This window comes from Geotrypetes seraphini, chromosome 9 (genome assembly GCF_902459505.1).
Source record: "Geotrypetes seraphini chromosome 9, aGeoSer1.1, whole genome shotgun sequence".
In the NCBI taxonomy this organism is placed as follows: Eukaryota; Metazoa; Chordata; class Amphibia; order Gymnophiona; family Dermophiidae; genus Geotrypetes; species Geotrypetes seraphini.
Window position 1 is genome coordinate 86,414,663 of NC_047092.1, and position 19,794 is coordinate 86,434,456.

At 40.8% G+C, this 19,794-nt stretch overlaps 1 protein-coding gene and 1 long non-coding RNA gene across 7 annotated transcripts in view; both read right to left on the bottom strand.

Moving 5' to 3' along the window:
• Window positions 1–19,794, bottom strand: part of BRAF (B-Raf proto-oncogene, serine/threonine kinase) — a 1,024,017-nt gene that overhangs the window by 41,660 nt on the left and 962,563 nt on the right. The window lies entirely within an intron of this gene.
• On the bottom strand, window positions 4,283–18,268 carry LOC117366861. The gene is made up of 3 exons (XR_004540657.1): window positions 18,232–18,268; window positions 10,887–10,890; window positions 4,283–4,419 (listed from the first exon to the last, which is right to left on the bottom strand). It is a non-coding gene; the product is annotated as an uncharacterized LOC117366861 (long non-coding RNA).

Sequence of the window (19,794 nt, forward strand, 5' to 3'; positions counted from 1 at the left end):
GGCTTAAAAATGATAAATCCCTTGGACCGGATGGCATCCATCCGAGGGTAATCAAGGAATTGAAAGGGGCTATAGCTGAACTGCTTTAACTAATAGCCAATCTGTCGATCAAATCAGGATGGATTTCGGAAGACTGGAAGGAGGCAAATGTTACGCCGATCTTCAAGAAAGGTTCGAGGGGAGATCTGGGAAACTACAGACCGGTGAGTCTTACCTCGGTATCGGGAAAGATGGTAGAGGCACTGATAAAGGACTGCATCATTGATCACCTTTTTTAAAAAAAATTATTTATTAATTTTCAAAACTACAACAGTGCAATACAACCAATGCAACTTATAGTAAAACAATAAAAGAACATTCATCTCTCATGTTCATAATCATCCTTTCCCCCCACCCACCCATCTACCCAAACAACTATCATTCCGTATAACACAAACATATATTATCATAAATATCCTATCTATTCTGAATAATGATATCTTCACACCCATCCCAATTATAAATATTCAAAAATCAATTTATGACATAAAGAATCCCTCTCCCCCCTGCCCTGGATATGTACCATAGTAAAGAACAAACTGATTCATAGTCAACAAACAATTACAATGAGGTAACATAAGATGCCAATGGGCCCCATATTAATTTAAATATATTACCATATCCTAAATTTTCAACATTTTTTCTTTCAAATCTATAACAAGAGCAAAGACTTGCCCACCAGAACGAAAAATTTAAACGATCACATTTCTTTCAATTTCGGGTGATCATCTGGATGGCTATCTGATCAGTCATTATAAGGAAAAGACAACTTTTATATTGATCTATAAGGGGTTTAATAAGTAATATTGTACCACAAATAACTGCCTCATATGTTAGAGGAATTGATGATTCCAAAATGTTATGGCCTCGGTACCGGAAAAGCTGGTAGGGTCGCTGATAAAGGACCACATCATTGATCACCTTGACGGACACAATCTGATGAGGACCAGCCAGCACGGCTTCAGCAAAGGAAGATCTTGCTTGACGAACTTCCTGCACTTCTTCGAGGGAGTAAACAGGCAGCTAGACAAAGGTGACCTGGTCGACACTGTATGAAGGCGTTCGACAAGGTTCCGCATGAATGACTAATTCAAAAAATTATGAGCCATGGAATCGAGGGTGAAATACTCACGTGGATTAAAAACTGGCTGGCAGATAGGAAAGTGTCACTGGGTTCAGTGCTTGGACCTGTGCTTTTCAACATATTTATAAATGACCTAGAAATTGGTACGACGAGTGAGGTGATTAAATTTGCAGACGATACGAAGTTATTCAGAGAAGTAGACACAGGATTGTGAAGACCTGCAATGTGACAAACACGCTCGAAAAATGGGCCACGTCTTGGCAAATGAGGTTTAACGTGGATAAGTGTAAGTTGATGCTTGTTGGTAACAAAAATCATATGCACGAATACAAGATGTCCAGCGCTATACTCGGAGAGAGCCCCCAGGAAAGAGACTTGGGAGTACTGGTCGACAAGTCGATGAAGCCGTCCATGCAATGCGTGGCGGCGGCAAAAAGGGCGAACAGAATGCTAAGAATGATTAAGAAGGGGGATCATGAACATATTGGAGAAGATTATCATGCCGCTGCACCGGGCCATGGTACGCCCTCACCTGGACTACTGTGTCTAGCACTTGTCGCCGTATATGAAGAACACAGTGCTACTTGAAAGGGTCCAGAGAAGAGCGACTAAAATGGTTAAGGGCCTGGAGGAGTTGTTGTATAGTGAGAGATTAGAGAAACTAGGCCTCTTCTCCCTTGAAAAGAGGAGACTGAGAGGGGACATGATCAAAACATTCAAGATGATGAAGGGAATAGGCTTAGTAGATAAAGATAGGTTGTTCACCCTCTCCAAGGTAATAATAATAATAATAATAACTTTATTTTTGTATACCGCAATACCACAAACAGTTCAGAGCGGTTTACAATGCAAGAGACTGTACATACACAGCGAAGATACAATGCCAGGGAATGTATTATGCAGTTGAGAGCAGTTTACAATGCAGGGGACTGTACATATTCAGCATAGGTGTTTATACAGCGAAGATACAATGCAGATTTAGATTTAAGAGATTGTACATAAGTAGTATAATGGGTACACCTCATGCCAAAATGATTGACAGCTGTCAGAGATAAGGATCGACCAATCAGCGTTCACTTCCGGGTTAATCCCCACCCCCGCCCGCCCATGGCCCCGCCTCACTCTTCACCTATGCCCCGCCCCTCCCATAGGAATGAATGGTGGTGGCCCTGCCCATGACCCCGCCCCTCATGCCCCGCCCCTCCCATTGCCCCTCATGTCCCGCCCCAGAAATGCACTTTTTGATGACATCACCGGAAATGGGGGCGTGTTTGACCCCGGAAATACGCTTTCTGATGCCATCACAGGAAATGGGAGTGCCTGCCCCTACCGGAAATGCGCTTTTCTGATGACGTGGGCGTAAATAGGGTAAATGAAGCGACGGAAATATGCTTTTCTGACCACGTAGGCGGAAATAGGGGAAACAGACTTAGTCAAAACCCCTCCCGGAAATGATGTGGCCAGAAAAAGAAGCGTCTTTATTTTAACAGTTTTTAGTTAAAAGACAGGGTTTAAGAGCTCATGGATAGAGCAGATCACAAAACAAAAGACATTCACAAAATCTTTCCTGTTTTTAAAACAGAGCAGGGGCAGAAACAATTGAGAAAAGGTTGCATTTGCTTTTAACACACTTTCAGTAGGAATTCTGAGCTAATGGTTAATGGGCCAGCTCCCCTATTGTCATGGTAACAGCTGATAAGCCCCTTGCAGCCCCCCTCCCCTGATAAAGCCAAAGGGGAGAGAGGTGGAGGTGTGTTTAAACATGTCTGAACTTGTCCCGGCCCCCTACTGTTGTCTTAACAATCTGAAAAAAAAAACCCAAAAGCAGCTGTCACCTAACAGGACTCTGTTAAAAAGGCAGAGCTATGAAAGAATCTTTATTGAAGCAAATTTATTATGATCCATACGCGGCAGGAAGCTATGGAGGCATTAACCCTCTACTTCAAGCGGCTAAAAAGAGTGATATAACAGTCCGGAGAAAAGATGTGGTGGATTGGGTCACCGGTCAAAACGCATACAATTTACACAGACCGGCTAGAATCCATTTTAAAAGAAATAAAACAATGGTGTCGGAAGTTGACAGACAGTGGCAAAGTGACTTAGTTGACATGTCAGCCTTTGCCCGTTATAACAACGGTTACAAATACATCTTAACAGTAATAGATATCCTGTCAAAATATGCATGGGTCGTGTGTTTAAAAACAAAAACTGGTCACGAAGTTACCAAAGCCTTTGAAACAATATTTAATTTAGGGCGTACACCTGAAAAACTTCAAACAGACAAGGGTAAATAATTTTTAAATAAGTCTCTTAAGAATTTATTAAAACAAAAAGGTGTTAGCCATTTTGTGACCCATAATGATGTTAAAGCAGCTGTAGTGGAAAGATTTAACAGGACTTTACAGCTCATTGGTTCATCCTTCTTGATAAAGTCAAGGGGGAGAGGGAGGAGGTGTGTTTAAACTTGTCCCGGTCCCCCTGGTGTTGTCATAATGATGTATGTCTTAGATCTTTAACAGCTGTTAACATCAGAAATAAAAAGTTCTCACAGCTGTTAGCAACAGAAATAAAGGTTCTCAAGCCGTCAAACAAAATGACTGTCACGAAGGCTTGTAGATTGAGTTACTTTCTTAAAGATCGTGATGTAGAAAAAGAGGGTTACCCAAAGACAGAAAAACTGTATGAATCAGACAAAGAAAATATGGACCCCTTTAACACGCAGGTAACTGAAAAAAGGCCTACCAAGAGGCTTCGTAACTTTCTTAAAGACTGTAATGCGGAGAAAGAGGGTTACTCACCGGCTGAAAAACTGATTGACGCGACGGCAGATACCGGGGAGCATACGCACAAATTAACAGATTCTGAAATACAAGAGTTTCCAGATGCTCAAAAGTTATATGATTCAGACACAGAAAATGAAGATGTAGGCTATGAACTACCAGAGGATAATACTTCAGATATTTAATTTTATGAAGCCGCTCCTGAAGCCGAAGCAACAGACATGTTGGAAAAGCCAGGATCTTCCACGGTAAGAGAGAGACACACACGCACTTTTTATTACCAGGGGTCATTGAAGGGTTTATGAAGCTGAATGTGTTCATGTGTTTTAAAAAGGAAAATTTATTTCTGTATGTTTGTTTTTTTTGTAGGGAAGTGGCGGATCTTCACGATCACAGAAACCTGTGGACAAGATGTACATACCGATGATAAATCTATCATGTTTGTGTTTTTTCTGCTCGTTTCAAAGAGAACCAGCGGTGAATGAGCGTAAATCTGAAGATTCTTGTGATTATGGTCTATGGACCGGCATAGGCCTTTCCAAAACACCAACAGAACTTAAATCAGTTATAAAGGTAGCTGTATACTGCATTCTAAATAAATGTCTGCAAGGCGTGAAGGATGAAGATTGTGGAGCCTGCTTAATACGTGCTGGTGGGCAAAAACACCACGATTGCTTGATATGGGGACATAAGGAAATACAGCAGAAACTCAAAAAAACTTGTGACATGCTATGCCTAGGACGTGTGGTAAATGTAGTCACTTTTGTAAGCTATAAAATGAAAATATTGATGCTTTGTAATGAAAGCATTAATATAATCATTGATTTACTCAGAGATATTAAGACCTCTATAAACGGGCCACGACTACTCAATAGATTGGTCAATTTCATGAGAGATGGTGCATATGTAGAGATTGTAAATGATTTAATCCATGACACCGATTATAAATCATTCTTCAAAAGAAATGCTTTTTAAAACATGTTTTTTTGTTTTTTTTTATTCTCGGGATTGTGGGAAATACAGTGTGTAACGGTATGTTTGTTTGTATAAAAGTTAAAACATTTTATTGTTGTAAAATAAAGATTTTTTTAAAAAATTATAAAATGTGTGGTGTGTTTTAGAAATGGCTAGCCACATGTATTATCAGCCCAAACTAAAACAATAGAAGGTGTGACAGGTTATAAGGAACTAGGCTCTAGACACGTAGGGGTCATTTTGGTATCTAAAATGACTAACCAAGACAAACAAGCTCTAGCAGCGGCCTTAGACATACAAAAAAGCCTTTGTGAATGGATAACCTCTATAGAGGGGGGTGTAAGTGTATAAAATAAACTATGAGAAGACCAGCAAGCGTTCTGGTTTTTGTGGGTGCTACACCGGACCCCGGATACATCAACTGCTAACATGGTGAGTAGAAAAGGGGCTTTTATGGGAAGTGATACAGGGAGCTGATCCAAGATGGCCGCGGATGCAAGTCGCTAAAGCAGGTCGCTGAACAGACGCCAAGTTGAAGATTTCTGAGCTCTTCTTTGAGCTTTAATCTGTTCTTTAACATGCCGAAAAGAAGGGGAAAGAGCACTGGTGGGGCCTCCCTGCGCTCCGGAACACCTACCTCCGGAAATATTGAAGCGCTGTTTCGGCAACTCCAGGGCACCATGACGATGTCGGGAGATTTGCGGTTAGAGACACCTCATGTGAACGGAACAGAGGTGTCTCACCGAAGTTTTGAGATCACGTTGAGTCCCGACGTAAGACCTCCTCCTATGCACCCCCGTGCAACCAGCTCCCCAGGGGTCGAGAGCCTACCGGAAGTCGGGATGGGCTCTCCCCCGGAGGCTGCGCGGAGCAGTGTTGAGGAAGCCGTTTCAGGCTCACAAGCTCTGCAGGAGAGCCTGAATACGGACGGGGTTGCAGTAACAACTGAATCTGGACCTACTCTGGCGGAGGGAAGTGGAGGAGAGCGGTCGACTGGTGAGCAAAAACTTTTGATTACTCATTTACAATTTCCTATTATAGTCAAGCCCCAATAAGTTATTCTAGATGCCTTGTGGGACTTGGTGGCTAATATGGTAAAAACAACTAATATTCAACAAGTGCAAGTGGAGGGGAAAATGAAAGACCAAGAAAAAGAAATTTCCTCAATAAAACAAGACATTGCTGACTCTAATATATCTTTGGATAGTATCAAAAGTGAATTAAAATCTTCCAAACAGGTTCAAGAGACTTTAATTAAGGACAATGTAAATTTGAGAAGGAAGATTGAGTCATTTGAAAATTTTTCAAGAGCCAACAATATCAGATTGATTAATTTTCCACGAATTACAACCATCACTCCGTGTGAGATGTTAAAACGATACCTGACGGAAATATTAGATGTTCCTGGGGGTTCATTACCTCCATTTACACAGGGGTACTATCTTCCCAAGAAAAATCAAATTCAGCAACAGGAAGAAAGCCAAGGACCAATGGATGTATCGGCATTATTGGAATTATCAGATAGAGAAATGGCTACTCCCCCAACATTAGTGGCAACTTTAGCTCTAACAATAGACAAGAATTGGATTTTGAGACTTTTCTTTAAAAATAGAGCGAAAGAATTTATGGGACTTAAAATACAAATGTTTCCAGACTTAGCTAGAGACACACAAAGGCGAAGAAAAGAGTTTCTTATGTTAAAACCGGGAATCATAGCTCTTGGAGCAACATTTTTCCTACGATATCCTTGTAAATGCTTTATACAATATAATTCTCAAAAATATGTTTTCTTTGAGCCTTACCAGCTGACATCCTTCCTATCTCTTTCTCGGCTCGAGAAGGAAAAGAAAGAAGGAGTATAGAAAAATAGATGTCCTCACTAGCTGACTAGCATTATTTTCCTTAATAATAATTTCTTGTTTCTCTCCGTTCATAATAACATTTTGGATCCTATGTGGACTTGAGCTGAATTAAGTTTAATTAAGTATCTTTGAATTTATAATATTATTGTGATTTTTTTTCTTGACTTAACAGCTTTCTGTACAAGTAAATCTTGAATTGTATTTTTGAAAATTGAATAAAGAAATAATAAAAAAAAAAAAAAAGAAAAGGGGCTTTTATTTTTGGTTTTAGGGATATCATTTTTTCTTTCTCTGAATCTATCATTGCATTTAAAAACAGGAACGGGGATCTGATGGTAGAAATAAACTATCTCTTACCAGAAAAAGACAACAGATATTAAACAGTAAGTGACAAATGTATTATCTGGCACATATGTTGGTTTTTAAAAACAGCATCTACAAAACATTCTTTTTTTTCGTTATGATTAGACCAAGAAACACCTTCTACATCGACAAGTTCTAACCAACAACCGGCTCCTTACCGGAAGCCAAAAGATAAACGAAATAGTAGGTATCCTGGTTTTGTAAGGAGACTAGTGTTAAAAGAAAATGTCATTACTTTTATAATGGTTGATCAAGAAAATATTAGGCAGTCAGATCCTCAAGGGTGGGAAAAGTATTAACGGTTATGCTATGTTATAAATTGTAGATCGGGAAAATGTTAGAAAGTCGCAAGCAGATACCATGAACCTGACGGAAAAGTATAACAGGAAAAGATCGCATAGTAAAAGCTTCTTACACGGGGAACCAGAGTCCAAAGCTGCTTACAGGAAACCAAAAGATAAACGAAATAGTAAGTATTCTGATTTTGTAAGGAGACTAGTGTAAAAGAAAATGTCATTACTTTTATAATTGTTGATGAAGAAAATGTTAAGCAAAGACAGATCCTCAAAGGGAAAAAAGTATTAACGGTCATGCTATGTTATAAATTGTAGATCAAGAAAATGTTAGAAAGTCACAAGCAGATACCGTGAAGCCGACAGAAAAGTTTAACAGCAAAGAAGCACAGCCGGACAGCACAGAAGAAGGAGAATGTTATGAAGTTGATAATTATTCTGATAGCAGCAAAGTGTCAGAGGATGGTTCAAATAAGAGTGCATTAGGTCCTTCTGAAGATTCAGAACCAATCAACTATGTCCAATTTGTGAAAAGATGGGATCGTAAACTGGATAAGTTTCATGGTGTGCTTTATTCAGAATAATTTTGTTTCATTAATTTAGACAGGATAACATCATTAAGTGATGCTCAAAATGCTATACGCCAAGGCATTCAACATATCCTGGACGATGTTAGCAACAGAGTATTGCCCGGTGACTACGTACAAGTGCATCTACATTCGTCACTTTTTCACAACTCCTTGTTTTCTGGTAAATTAAATCCTGAATCGCTAGATGCTGATGATTTCTTAGACCAGGTTGCTAAACTTCTTCAAAGTCACAGAGAAATACAGGTCTGTGATTTATTCCGTGTTGTTGTACTTGTAATAAGAAACAAGGGTGGTGGGGGTCGTAGGGTGTTAAAATCTATACTGTTTAGCCAGATTTTCCAGAAAAAAATGATGTATTTAATAGATTTGAATAACACAGGCAATAACCTGTGTTTTGCCGGTAGCCTTACAGCCCTTATGTCCCCCGTAAAACTCACAGATGCTGAACTGTTAATAGGTGCTGAAAAGCTACATAATGATTTGGGGTGGTCGGTACATAAAAAAGTCATGCTCGATGATGTAGCAACCATAGAACAACATTTAAAGATAAATATAAGTTGTGTTTTATACAAACTTGTGGTGTTGCTTTAAAACATCAGACCAGCCCATTTATCCAAAAACGGTTTTCTTATTGCTACATGACGATCATTTCTACGGCATAACCGATGTCAAAAAATTCTATGGGGAGCGTAATTTCTGTACTTTTTGCCAGAAGCTCTATAGTCACGACCACTCCTGTACATTATGGTGTCGTCTTTCTTCGACACAGATGTGTTTGAACAATGACGGTATACAGCAGAGGTGTCCTAATTGCAAGATGTGTTGTCGCTCTAAAGACTGCTTAGATAGACATATGCAGCTGGCGCAGAAAAAAGAAGTGGAGTGTTTATCTAAAACATTGTGTCTGAAATGTGAGTCCTATGTGAACGAAAAACATAAATGTAAGGGTAGGATGTGTAAGCTATGCCGTGAACCCTTAAGCGGTGATGACATACACTTATGCTTTATGACACCCATCGATAAACTCAAAACATCTGAAAAGTATATTATTTATGATTGCGAATGTATGCAGGAAACGGACTGGCACATTCCTAATTACATATATGCCGAGGACTTGTACGAAACAAGAAAATGGGAATTCAAGGGTCTTGAGTGTATTTTTGCTTTTATACAGGTTTTTTGTGACAAAAAATTTAAAGACTATACCTTCATAGCCCATAATGCCAAAGGCTATGACGGGTATTTTGTTCTTAGCCAACTGTTAAAGGAAAAGATGGACACAGATCTGTTGGTTCAAGGTTGTAAGCTTTTACAAATCACAGTAGAACCTTTAGCTATTCCTTTCATAGACTCTCTAAATTTCCAACCTATGAAACTTAGCAAACTTCCAAAGGCCTTAGGTTTTCCAGGCTGTAAGGGTTATTTCCCGCATTTTTTTAATACTCAAGAAAATCAAAACTATATGGGGCATATGCCGGATATGGAGCATTATGGTGTGAGAAACATGATGCCTGAAGAAAAAGAGGAATTTTTAAAATGTTACAAGGACAACCAGCACAAGACGTTTGATTTGCAAAAAAGAGTTGGCTTATTACTGTCAACAGGATGTGGCTATTTTGCGACAGGCATGTGTTCTCTACAGAGCAGAAATCATGAAAATGACACAGAAAGATGTGGTTGTAGAACGTGAGGGTACTTCTGAAATTCTAATGAATTGTTTAGACCCTTTCCAATATATAACCCTAGCCTCTGTATGTATGGCCATGTTCAGATTTATGTTTTTAGAACCCAAGACCGTGGCGCTCATCCCCCCGGATAACTATCGCAGACACAAAAAGAGATATTCATCCCCCTCTATTCAATGGTTGCTGTATCAAGAGGCTGCACAAAATATACAGATCATGCATGCTCTGAACGGGGGTGAAAGAAAGGTGGAGTCTTATTTTCTTGACGGTTACGCTGTCATTGATGGGGTAGAAACAGCTTTTGAATTTAATAATTGCTTTTATCACGGCTGTCCGGTCTGTTATAATGATAAAGACCAGAATCCTGCAGCAGCCACGACCTATGGCTCTCTTTATTACAAAAAGCAGCTAAAGACAGCCTACCTGGAAAGCCTGGGCTTCAAGGTCGTAAGTCTGTGGGAGCATGAGTGGAAGCGGATGGTCAAAGAAAATGATAGGGGCTGTGCAGACTTCCTGGCTAGCGCTGCATTACCACAACCCTTGGCCCCACGAGATGCCCTTTTTGGGGGTAGAACAAATGCTGTTTCTCTATACTACAAAACAAAACCTGGGGAAAAAATACACTATTACGATTTTACCAGCCTATACCCATTTGTCAATAAAACAAAGGAATATCCAACAGGCCATCCGCAAATCATTTATGACAACTTTGGTCCACCCACAAATTACTTTGGTTTTATAAAAGCAAAAGTATATCCTCCAAGAAAGCTCTTTTTCCTGGTGTTACCCGTCAGGGTGGGGGGTAAGCTTATGTTTCCTTTGTGCCGTACGTGTGCCGACGCACGGCAACCAGAAACGTGTGCCCATACGGATGAGGAGAGAGCTTTCGTGGGGACTTGGTGCATGGTGGAGATGGATGTTGCCATTGCAAAAGGTTATGTGGTTGTTGAAATCTATGAAATCTGGCATTTCGAGCAAAAATCTGACAGTCTCTTTTCTGAATACATCAAAATACACCTCCGTCAAAAACAAGAGGCTTCTGACTACCCCCGGTGGTGCAATGATACAGTAAAACAAAACATGTACATCTCTGATTTCTATAGAAAAGAAGGTGTACTTTTGCGGGCAGACCATATTCAGTTAAACCCTGCTAAACACCAAATAGCAAAACTTTTCTTAAATTCTCTGTGGGGGAAATTTGGTCAAAGGACAAACCTGCCTACCGTTAGCATTGTCAGAGAGCCTGATGATTTCTTTAAATATCTGTTTTCCCCTGAATTTGAGGTTTCATCGTGTGACTTTATCGATGATGAAACAGCCTGCATGTCTTGGAAGCACTCAAAAGACCGCACTACTTTGCCCGGTAACACTAATGTTTTCATAGCCTGTTTTACAACAGCCTATGCGCATTTAGAGTTGTACAAACTTCTAGACAATCTACAAGAACGTTGTCTGTACCACGATACAGATTCTGTGATATTTGTGAGCCGGGAGGGTGACTGGAACCCCCCTCTGGGCAATTATTTAGGGGAGCTCACCAGTGAGATACCTGCCGATGAACATATAACTGAGTATGTATCAGCGGGTCCTAAAACATACGGTTACAAACTGACAAGTGGAAAGACCTGTATGAAAGTGAAAGGGATAATGTTAAATGTAGAAAACAGCCAGAAAATCAATTTTACTAGTTTAAAAGATCTAGTTTTTGACTACAAACAGGGTGCAGAGGGTTTACCCCAGAAAAAGATAGGGGTGCAACAAACCGGTATTATAAGAAACAAAAAGAGGTGGGCTATAGAAACCGGTGTGATTAAAAAAACACAGCAAGTTGTGTATGACAAAAGAGTGAAGGAGGAGGATGGGTTCAGCACACTACCCTACTGATACTAGAACGGTAGATGCCCGCTGGTCGCACCCTTTCTCTTGTATATTAGCAGGACCGTCCAATTCAGGCAAGAGCTTCTTTGTTAAAAAACTGTTAGAACACGCTGGCCGTGTATTGTCTGTCATGCCTGACAATATTGTTTGGTGTTATAGTTGTTGGCAACCTTTGTATAAAGAAATGTTAAATAAATATCCTTTTATTACTTTTACGGACATTTTGCCTGATACTTTTAACGAAGACCGAATGTTTCCAACCCATAAAGTAAACTTGGTTATTATAGATGATCTAATGGATTCTGCCTGTAAAAGCGGCGAAACAGAGAATGCCTTTACTAAGTACGTACATCACAGAAACCTGAGCATCATATATATAGTTCAGAATGTTTTCTGCTAGGGTAAAACAAGCCGGACTATAACTTTAAACACCAAATACGTGGTTCTCTTTAAGAATCCTAGAGATAAGTTACAGGTAGCCATTCTAGCTAGGCAGATGTACCCTGGAAAATCACAATTTTTTTTGGAAGCCTTCGAGGATGCCACCAGAAAGCCGTACGGCTATCTCTGTGTGGACTTAAATACCACAACGCCTGTAGCTTACAGATTGAGAAAGGACATTTTCCCGCCAGACTGGACAACGGTATATTGTGTAAAACCACAATCAACCCATAAAAGGCTGTGAATCCATAACCAGATCCCTTCATATACGCTGGGGCGTGTCTCAAGTAACATGTCTAGCCGTGTAAAGAGAAACCTGCCCCTTTTAAAACTTTTAGTCCAAGCCTCGCTGCAGCACAGAAAAGCCATCCTGAATACAGCCTCTGATGATTTGGTGGCTGCTATAGCTGAAATCGCTCTCAACACCCTAAAAGGTAACATCCCGCTTTCACAAAACCAGATAAAGGTTTTAAAAGGGAAGCGCCACGCCATAAAAAGACTGCGTGATAAAAGATTAACCCTTAAGAAAAAAAAGAAGCAGTTGGTGAAACAATCGGGCGGCTTTATAGGGCCCTTGTTAAGTTTTGCTATACCGTTGATAACGGGTCTTCTGACAAACCGCTGATGCATTACGCTGAAAAAATGTACCTGGTCCCTAGTCAACAACTCGAGCGCTTGAGAAACCCCATAGACCGGGAAGAAAATATTAGAACCTCAACCATACTTAGGTTAGACGAGGAAATGAAAAACATACTGCAGAGCCCTGGTCTGTCCGACCATGAAAAAGTTAAACGTTATTCAGAAGTGTTACAACGTTATCTCGTGTTGAACAGACAAAGGGATATGGAAAAAGAAAAGCTAAATGTGTATCTACAGGGACCGGTTGATGCTTCAACAACCCCCACTCCAGAAAATAGTATACCACCCGACTCTGTGGTTCAAGAAGTGTTAAACAGCATCAATACGCGCTATAGGAAAAATGCCGAAGTCCTGCTTAACAAACTGTCAAAAAACAAAAGTGTTGCATCCTGGGTGGGAGATGGTACATTTGTATACCAAGGAACACCTATCAGTGGTTCTAACCTGCTCGACCTTGTTCGCAGTGTTACGCAGACCCATGCTCTTTCAGAGCAAAGAAGGCCCCTAGGCTGGGGGGAGTTCATGCAAACCTTAGCTCAATTAAATATGCCTTCCTCGGTTGTGGGTAACGCAGCCAACAGAGAGGTACTGTTACGCCTCAAGGAGAGCCCAGCTATGAAGGTTCCTGAACTATATACAAAACCTGCCAAGACCAAAGAACTCCTTCCTCATAAAAGATGTAAATTATTAACCAGTTACCGGTGGCTGAGTGTATAAAAACATATCTTCAATAAAATCATGTTTTTTAAAAATGAAAATAAAAGACTGCAGACATTTTGATTTTAAGGTTTACTTTTTTTATTTAGAAACAGCATGACATTCATGGTAGGAAACATAGCCCTGGGGTGTATGAAACGGGTTTTGAAAAGGTCTACACAAGACTTGTTTTTTATTTTTTACAAATTTCAGTACCATTTCATCATTTTGCATTAAATCTTCAGAATACATTTCTAAAATATTTTCAAAAGGTTGCCCTTTACAGCGATGATGTAAAAAAAAACACACAGTGATAGCCACAGGCCTCAGACAGCGGGTGCTGTAACTGTCTATTATGATATAATACAGCTTTACAGTGTTTATTGAAAAAGTTCATAATGCTGTTAGGAAAGAATAAACTATCCGGTGGTTGTCCGTAAGAATCAAAAAATTCTCCTGTCCCGTCCCCGGTCACATAGAGGGCCAACCAGTGTTCACCTGGTAGGTTGTGTGGGTGTGTGTTCACGACAATTCCCACAGGTTTCCTTGGTATTTCTAATCCTGTTAACCAGTCACTGGGCAGTACATCTAAAAAAGATTCTGCAACACAGGAGTCCTTCTTTAAAACACGGAAGATCTGTACGGTGTTCATGTTCAAGAATGGTCAAAAAGAACATTCCTTCTATGATTAACTTCTATCATGTTGTCGAAAACCCCATACACAATCATGTTCACAGTGTGAGGTAAAGCTCTGGCAAAACGTATTTCAGCCCGCAGGTTACCGGTTTTGATCAGCGAGTAGTGGTCAGCGCACTCCTGGTCCGGCAATAGGTCAAAGGCTAGCAGCATATAACCTTTGTAAAACTCCTGACGATCAACCAGGAGGGCGTTGTCTTTCAGGTGTTTACCGGTCGCTTGAAGAAGCTGCATATATTCTCTCACACAATTTCCATTTTCAAAGTCAGGTTGTAGAGGTTTTCCGGGTACTTGTTCACCATCTACATACAGAGCTGCAAAATTAATATCGTAATGTTTAAAATTGAAAGGGTTTTTAGCGTAATTACCACTGAAACGTCAATATCCACAAAGCCCAACACGATGAGCTTTGGTAACTGCCCCAAAAAGAGATTTTCCTGATTAGTCACACGGGCGCCGGCCGGTATGTTAAACACCTTCAACCCCACACGGTCTATCGCATACTTGGCGTTAGCTTTCAATAGAGCTTCAGCATGTCCCAAGCGCACTCCAGGGGCCACTTTAACTCTCTTTACAAAGAGGGCAGCGTTTAAGATAAGGAGTTTATAATTTTGGTCAGCATCACTGCTCATTAAACAGAAAGAGTTTTTGTTACGTGACAGTTTTATTTTAAGATCTACGCCGTTGATGAGTAGCTTTTCTTGAAAAAATAGATCGCTGTGTAAATGTCCCAACAGTTCCACCTTGTGGCTAGATGCTGTAAAGTGAGCCCTTTCGGTAAAACCCACATTACGTGCACCTATATCTCCAACGTCGTGATGTTCGGCTGTATCCATATAAAACAGGCCGCTTGTGAACTGTGATTTGAGGGCTCCTTCACCGTAATTGAGGATCAGCTCTATGAGGGCTCTTTAGGGGTAACAGTTATTACTCTGACTAATCAGCTGGTCTCCCAGGGTAACATCCAATTGGCTAAAAATAGATGCAATCGGGTAGTTTACCAGGGCTACTTTGGCGGCTGCGTCAATATCTGAACCGTCTTCTTTCACAATTTTACAGGTCAGATGCAGGAGAGTGTTGTTTAAATCAATGTAGTCTTCACCGTGCCCCGCTATGTAGAAGTCCAAAGGTGCTGTTTCCGATAAAGCTGATAATGGTGGTATTTCCACATAGATGCTTTTTTCGATACTGGTTTGGGTTGGGGATAGCTCAAACAGATCTAGTTCTGATTTAATGCATTCTTCAGAGCCGTTGTATACAAAAGCCATGGTTTTTTAGAATATATCACGTTTCGTAGAACGGGTCCTTCTCTTCTTGGGTCCGTTGGATAGCTTCTGTGATTTGTTACCTTGAGGTTTCTTTCTTTTAAAAGGTTTTGGAGGTCCTTGCAGAATCTCTTGAGGATGGGTCCTCTTTCTTTTAACAGCCCTTCTAACCACAGCCAGTCCCGACCCCGCCTGCTCTGCGGAATGGTTTATTTTATTTAGAACGGTTGTTGCGACATGGCCCATGACATCTTTAGCTATGTTTTTTGCAGCTCCTTTCACATGTGGTTTAATAATTTCAAGCCCCCTTCTCAAAAGCGGTATTGCTTTTCTAAAGAGACTACAAAATACGCCACCTACACCGGCACCGTACATGACAGAGGCTCCGTGATATCCTGAAAGTCCATAACCGGCTTGTGCTGTGTAATAAATTTTGTATTTGGGGTCTCCGTAATCTTTAGACACCAACATTTTAAAACACAACAGTCTTCCTGGGCCGCAGGTGAAGCTTAAGGATCACCTTCCCGTAACGAAATGAGACGTTCCTGTTCCGATCCGTCTTTATTTCAAATGTGATGGTATCGATGTGCTGCTTGTTCACAGGTACATAGTGCGTGAGGGTGATAAACTTATCCGCTGACCCTAGAGCTGGAACACAGCGCAACAGTTGTTCAAAATGGTCACCTACTAACTGGTGCTCTTCAATATCGGTGTACACGTAGAGGGTATTAAAGCCGGCCTCGATATTTGCTGGGAAATGTGAATGCCTTGTATTAACGTTAGCCTTTACCCCCAAAATGGTTGCCAAATCACCCCTTGCAGAAATAACAGACTTATCCTCTGATTTTACATGAATTCTTCGCGTATTGGGGTCATATATGATTCTCGGCGGTCTCTCAGATTCATAGGCACTTCTAATGTCATGATTCATGGTTTCCAATAACCTCCCTATGGTCGCATAATATCCTCTCTGGATTGTAAATTGGCATACATTTCCTTCTCCAGAGGTGACAACATACTTTATGTCTTTCTTAATATTTTCCCAAGTATGTGGGTTTTGTATTTCCACCAGCCCCGCTTTCCACGGACCCTGTAAGTCCAAAGGCCTAGCTATTTGTATGGTGAAATTAGAGCTGGTATTATGGGAAAAATAGCTGCCGAAGCATTGCTAGGCAATGTGATATAAAAGCCACCGTCATTCATTTTGTTTTTTTCTCTCTCTGTGCTGCTTCAAAAGACAAAATCAGATGTCTTGAATCTCTGAGGCCTTCACCCAACTGTTAAATTTATCAGGCCACCCCTTCCATTTCACGAGACAAATTTTGTTCTTACCCGCTCCTTTTACCTTTAGAACCTTTTCGATATGGTATATTCTGTCCTCTAGAGGCTTGACTTTTAGTAATTCTTCAGGATAAAAAGAACCTTGTATAGCTTCGCTATCGTAATCCTGTATCTTGTATATTGTTCTCTGACCACTGTTTAAAACATCTTTTATTATAAATATCTCAACCGTCCATGTTTGCTCGTGACCTTTCTGAAATTTTCCTTTAAGTTTTGATAGCCTTGATGTTACTACCGTAGACTGTTTTCCAAATCTGCAAAGAGTTTGAGGGTGTCACATCTACAGGCCTCGCCTGTATCGTTCTGTGAAAACTATAATTATAGCTGTGCACTATAGCCTGTAGGACGTCTTGATAAGTAAAGGTATTATGGGCTGTAAAATATCTCCACATTTTGGATTTTAAAGTCCTGTTAAATCTTTCCACTACAGCTGCTTTAACATCATTATGGGTCACAAAATGGCTAACACCTTTTTGTTTTAATAAATTCTTCAGAGACTTATTTAAAAATTATTTACCCTTGTCTGTTTGAAGTTTTTCAGGTGTACGCCCTAAATTAAATATTGTTTCAAAGGCTTTGGTAACTTCGTGACCGGTTTTTGTTTTTAAACACACGACCTATGCATATTTTGACAGGATATCTATTACCGTTAAGATGTATTATAACAGGAAAGGCTGACATGTCGACTAAGTCACTTTGCCACTGTCTGTCAACTTCCGACACAATTGTTTTATTTCTTTTAAAATGGATTCTAGCCGGTCTGTGTAAATTGTATGCGTTTTGACCGGTGACCCAATCCACCACATCTTTTCTCCGGACTGTTATATCACTCTTTTTAGCTGCTTGAAGTAGAGGGTTAATGCCTCCATAGCTTCCTGCCGCGTATGGATCATAATAAATTTGCTTCAATAAAGATTCTTTCATAGCTCTGCCTTTTTAACAGAGTCCTGTTAGGTGACAGCTGCTTTTGGGTTTTTTTTTCAGATTGTTAAGACAACAGTAGGAGGCCGGGACAAGTTCAGACATGTTTAAACACACCTCCACCTCTCTCTCCCTTGGCTTTATCAGGGGAGGGGGGCTGCAAGGGGCTTATCAGCTGTTACCATGACAATAGGGGAGCTGGCCCATTAACCATTAGCTCAGAATTCCTACTGAAAGTGTGTTAAAAGCAAATGCAACCTTTTCTCAATTGTTTCGGCCCCTGCTCTATTTTAAAAACAGGAAAGATTTTGTGAATGTCTTTTGTTTTGTGATCTGCTCTATCCATGAGCTCTTAAACCCTGTCTTTTAACTAAAAACTGTTAAAATAAAGACGCTTCTTTTTCTGGCCACATCATTTCCGGGAGGGGTTTTGACTAAGTCTGTTTCCCCTATTTCCGCCTACGTGGTCAGAAAAGCGTATTTCTGTCGCTTCATTTACCCTATTTACGCCCACATCATCAGAAAAGCGCATTTCCGGTAGGGGCAGGCACTCCCATTTCCGGTGATGTCATCAGAAAGCGTATTTCCGGGGTCAAACACGCCCCATTTCCGGTGATGTCATCAAAAAGTGCATTTCCGGGGCGGGACATGAGGGGGTGGGGCAATGGGAGGAGCAGGGCCACCACCATTCATTCCTATGGGAGGGGTGGGGCATAGGTGAAGAGTGAGGCGGGGTCATGGGCGGGGCTACCACCATAATTCCTATGGGAGGGGTGGGGCAAGGTGGGGCAATGGGCGGGCGGGGTGGGGCTTAACCCAAAAGTGAACGCTGATTGGTCGATCCTTATCTCTGACAGCTGTCAATCATTTTGACATGAGGTGTACCCATTATACTAATTACATATACAGCGGAGATATTTATACAGTGAAAAGGTAGACAACGAGAGGGCACTCTCTAAAGTTAAAAGGGGATAGATTCCGTACAAACGTAAGGAAGTTCTTCTTCACCCAGAGAATGGTAGAAAATTGGAACACTCTTCCGGAGGCTGTTATAGGGGAAAACACCCTCCAGGGATTCAAGATAAAGTTAGACAAGTTCCTGCTGAACCAGAACGTACACAGGTAAGGTTAGTCTCAGTTAGGGCACTGGTCTTAGACCTAAGGTCAGCTGCGTGAGCAGACTGCTTGGCACGATGGACACTGGTCTGACCCAACAGCAGCAATTCTTATGTTCTTATGTTAGAGGATGTTGTGTATTTAGATTTTAGCAAAGCCTTTGACAGTGTTCCACACAGATGTCTAATAAATAAACTGAGTGCCCTTGGGATGGGTCCCAAAGTGATGGGCTGGATCAGGAACTGATTGAGTAAAGGCGACAGATGGTAGTGATCAATGGAGATCGCTCTGAGGAAAGGGAAGTTACCAGTGGTGTGCCTCAAGGTTCTGTTCTTGGGCCTGTTCTTTTTAACATTTTTATAAATTATATTGCTGAAGGGTTGTTGGGTAAGATTTGCCTTTTTGCGGATGATACCAAAATCTGCAATAGAGTAGACACGGCAGATGGTGTGAATGACATGAAGAAAGACCTGGAGAGGCTTGAAGAATGGTCTGAAATTTGGCAGCTAAAATTTAATGTTAAGAAATGCAAGGACATGCATTTGGGCTTCAAAAACCCGAGGGAACGGTACAGTTTGGGGGGTGAAGAACTTATGTGTATGACAGAAGAGTGGGACTTGGGTGTGATTGTATGTGATGATCTTAAGGTAGCCAAAAAGGTTGAAAAGGTGACAGTGAAAGCTAGAAGGATGCTAGGTTGCATAGGGAGAGGTATGGCCAGTAGGAAAAATGAGGTATTAATGCCTCTGTATAATACTATGGTGAGACCTCATTTAGAATATGGTATATAATTCTGGAGGCCACACTTTCAAAAAGATATAAAAAGGATGGAGTCAGTCCAGAGGAAGGTTACTAAAATGATGTGTGGTCTTCGTGATAAGGCATATGAGGACAGACTTAAAGATCTCAATCTGTATACTTTGGAGGAAAGGCGAGAGAGGGGAGATATGATAGAGATGTTTAAATACCTAAGTAATATAAATGTGCATGAGTCGAGTCTCTTTCATTTGAAAGGAAACTCTGCAATGAGAGGGCATAGGATGAAGTTAAGAGGTGATAGGCTCCGGAGTAATCTGAGAAAATACTTTTTTTACAGGAAGGGTGGTAGATGTGTGGAACAATCTCCCGGA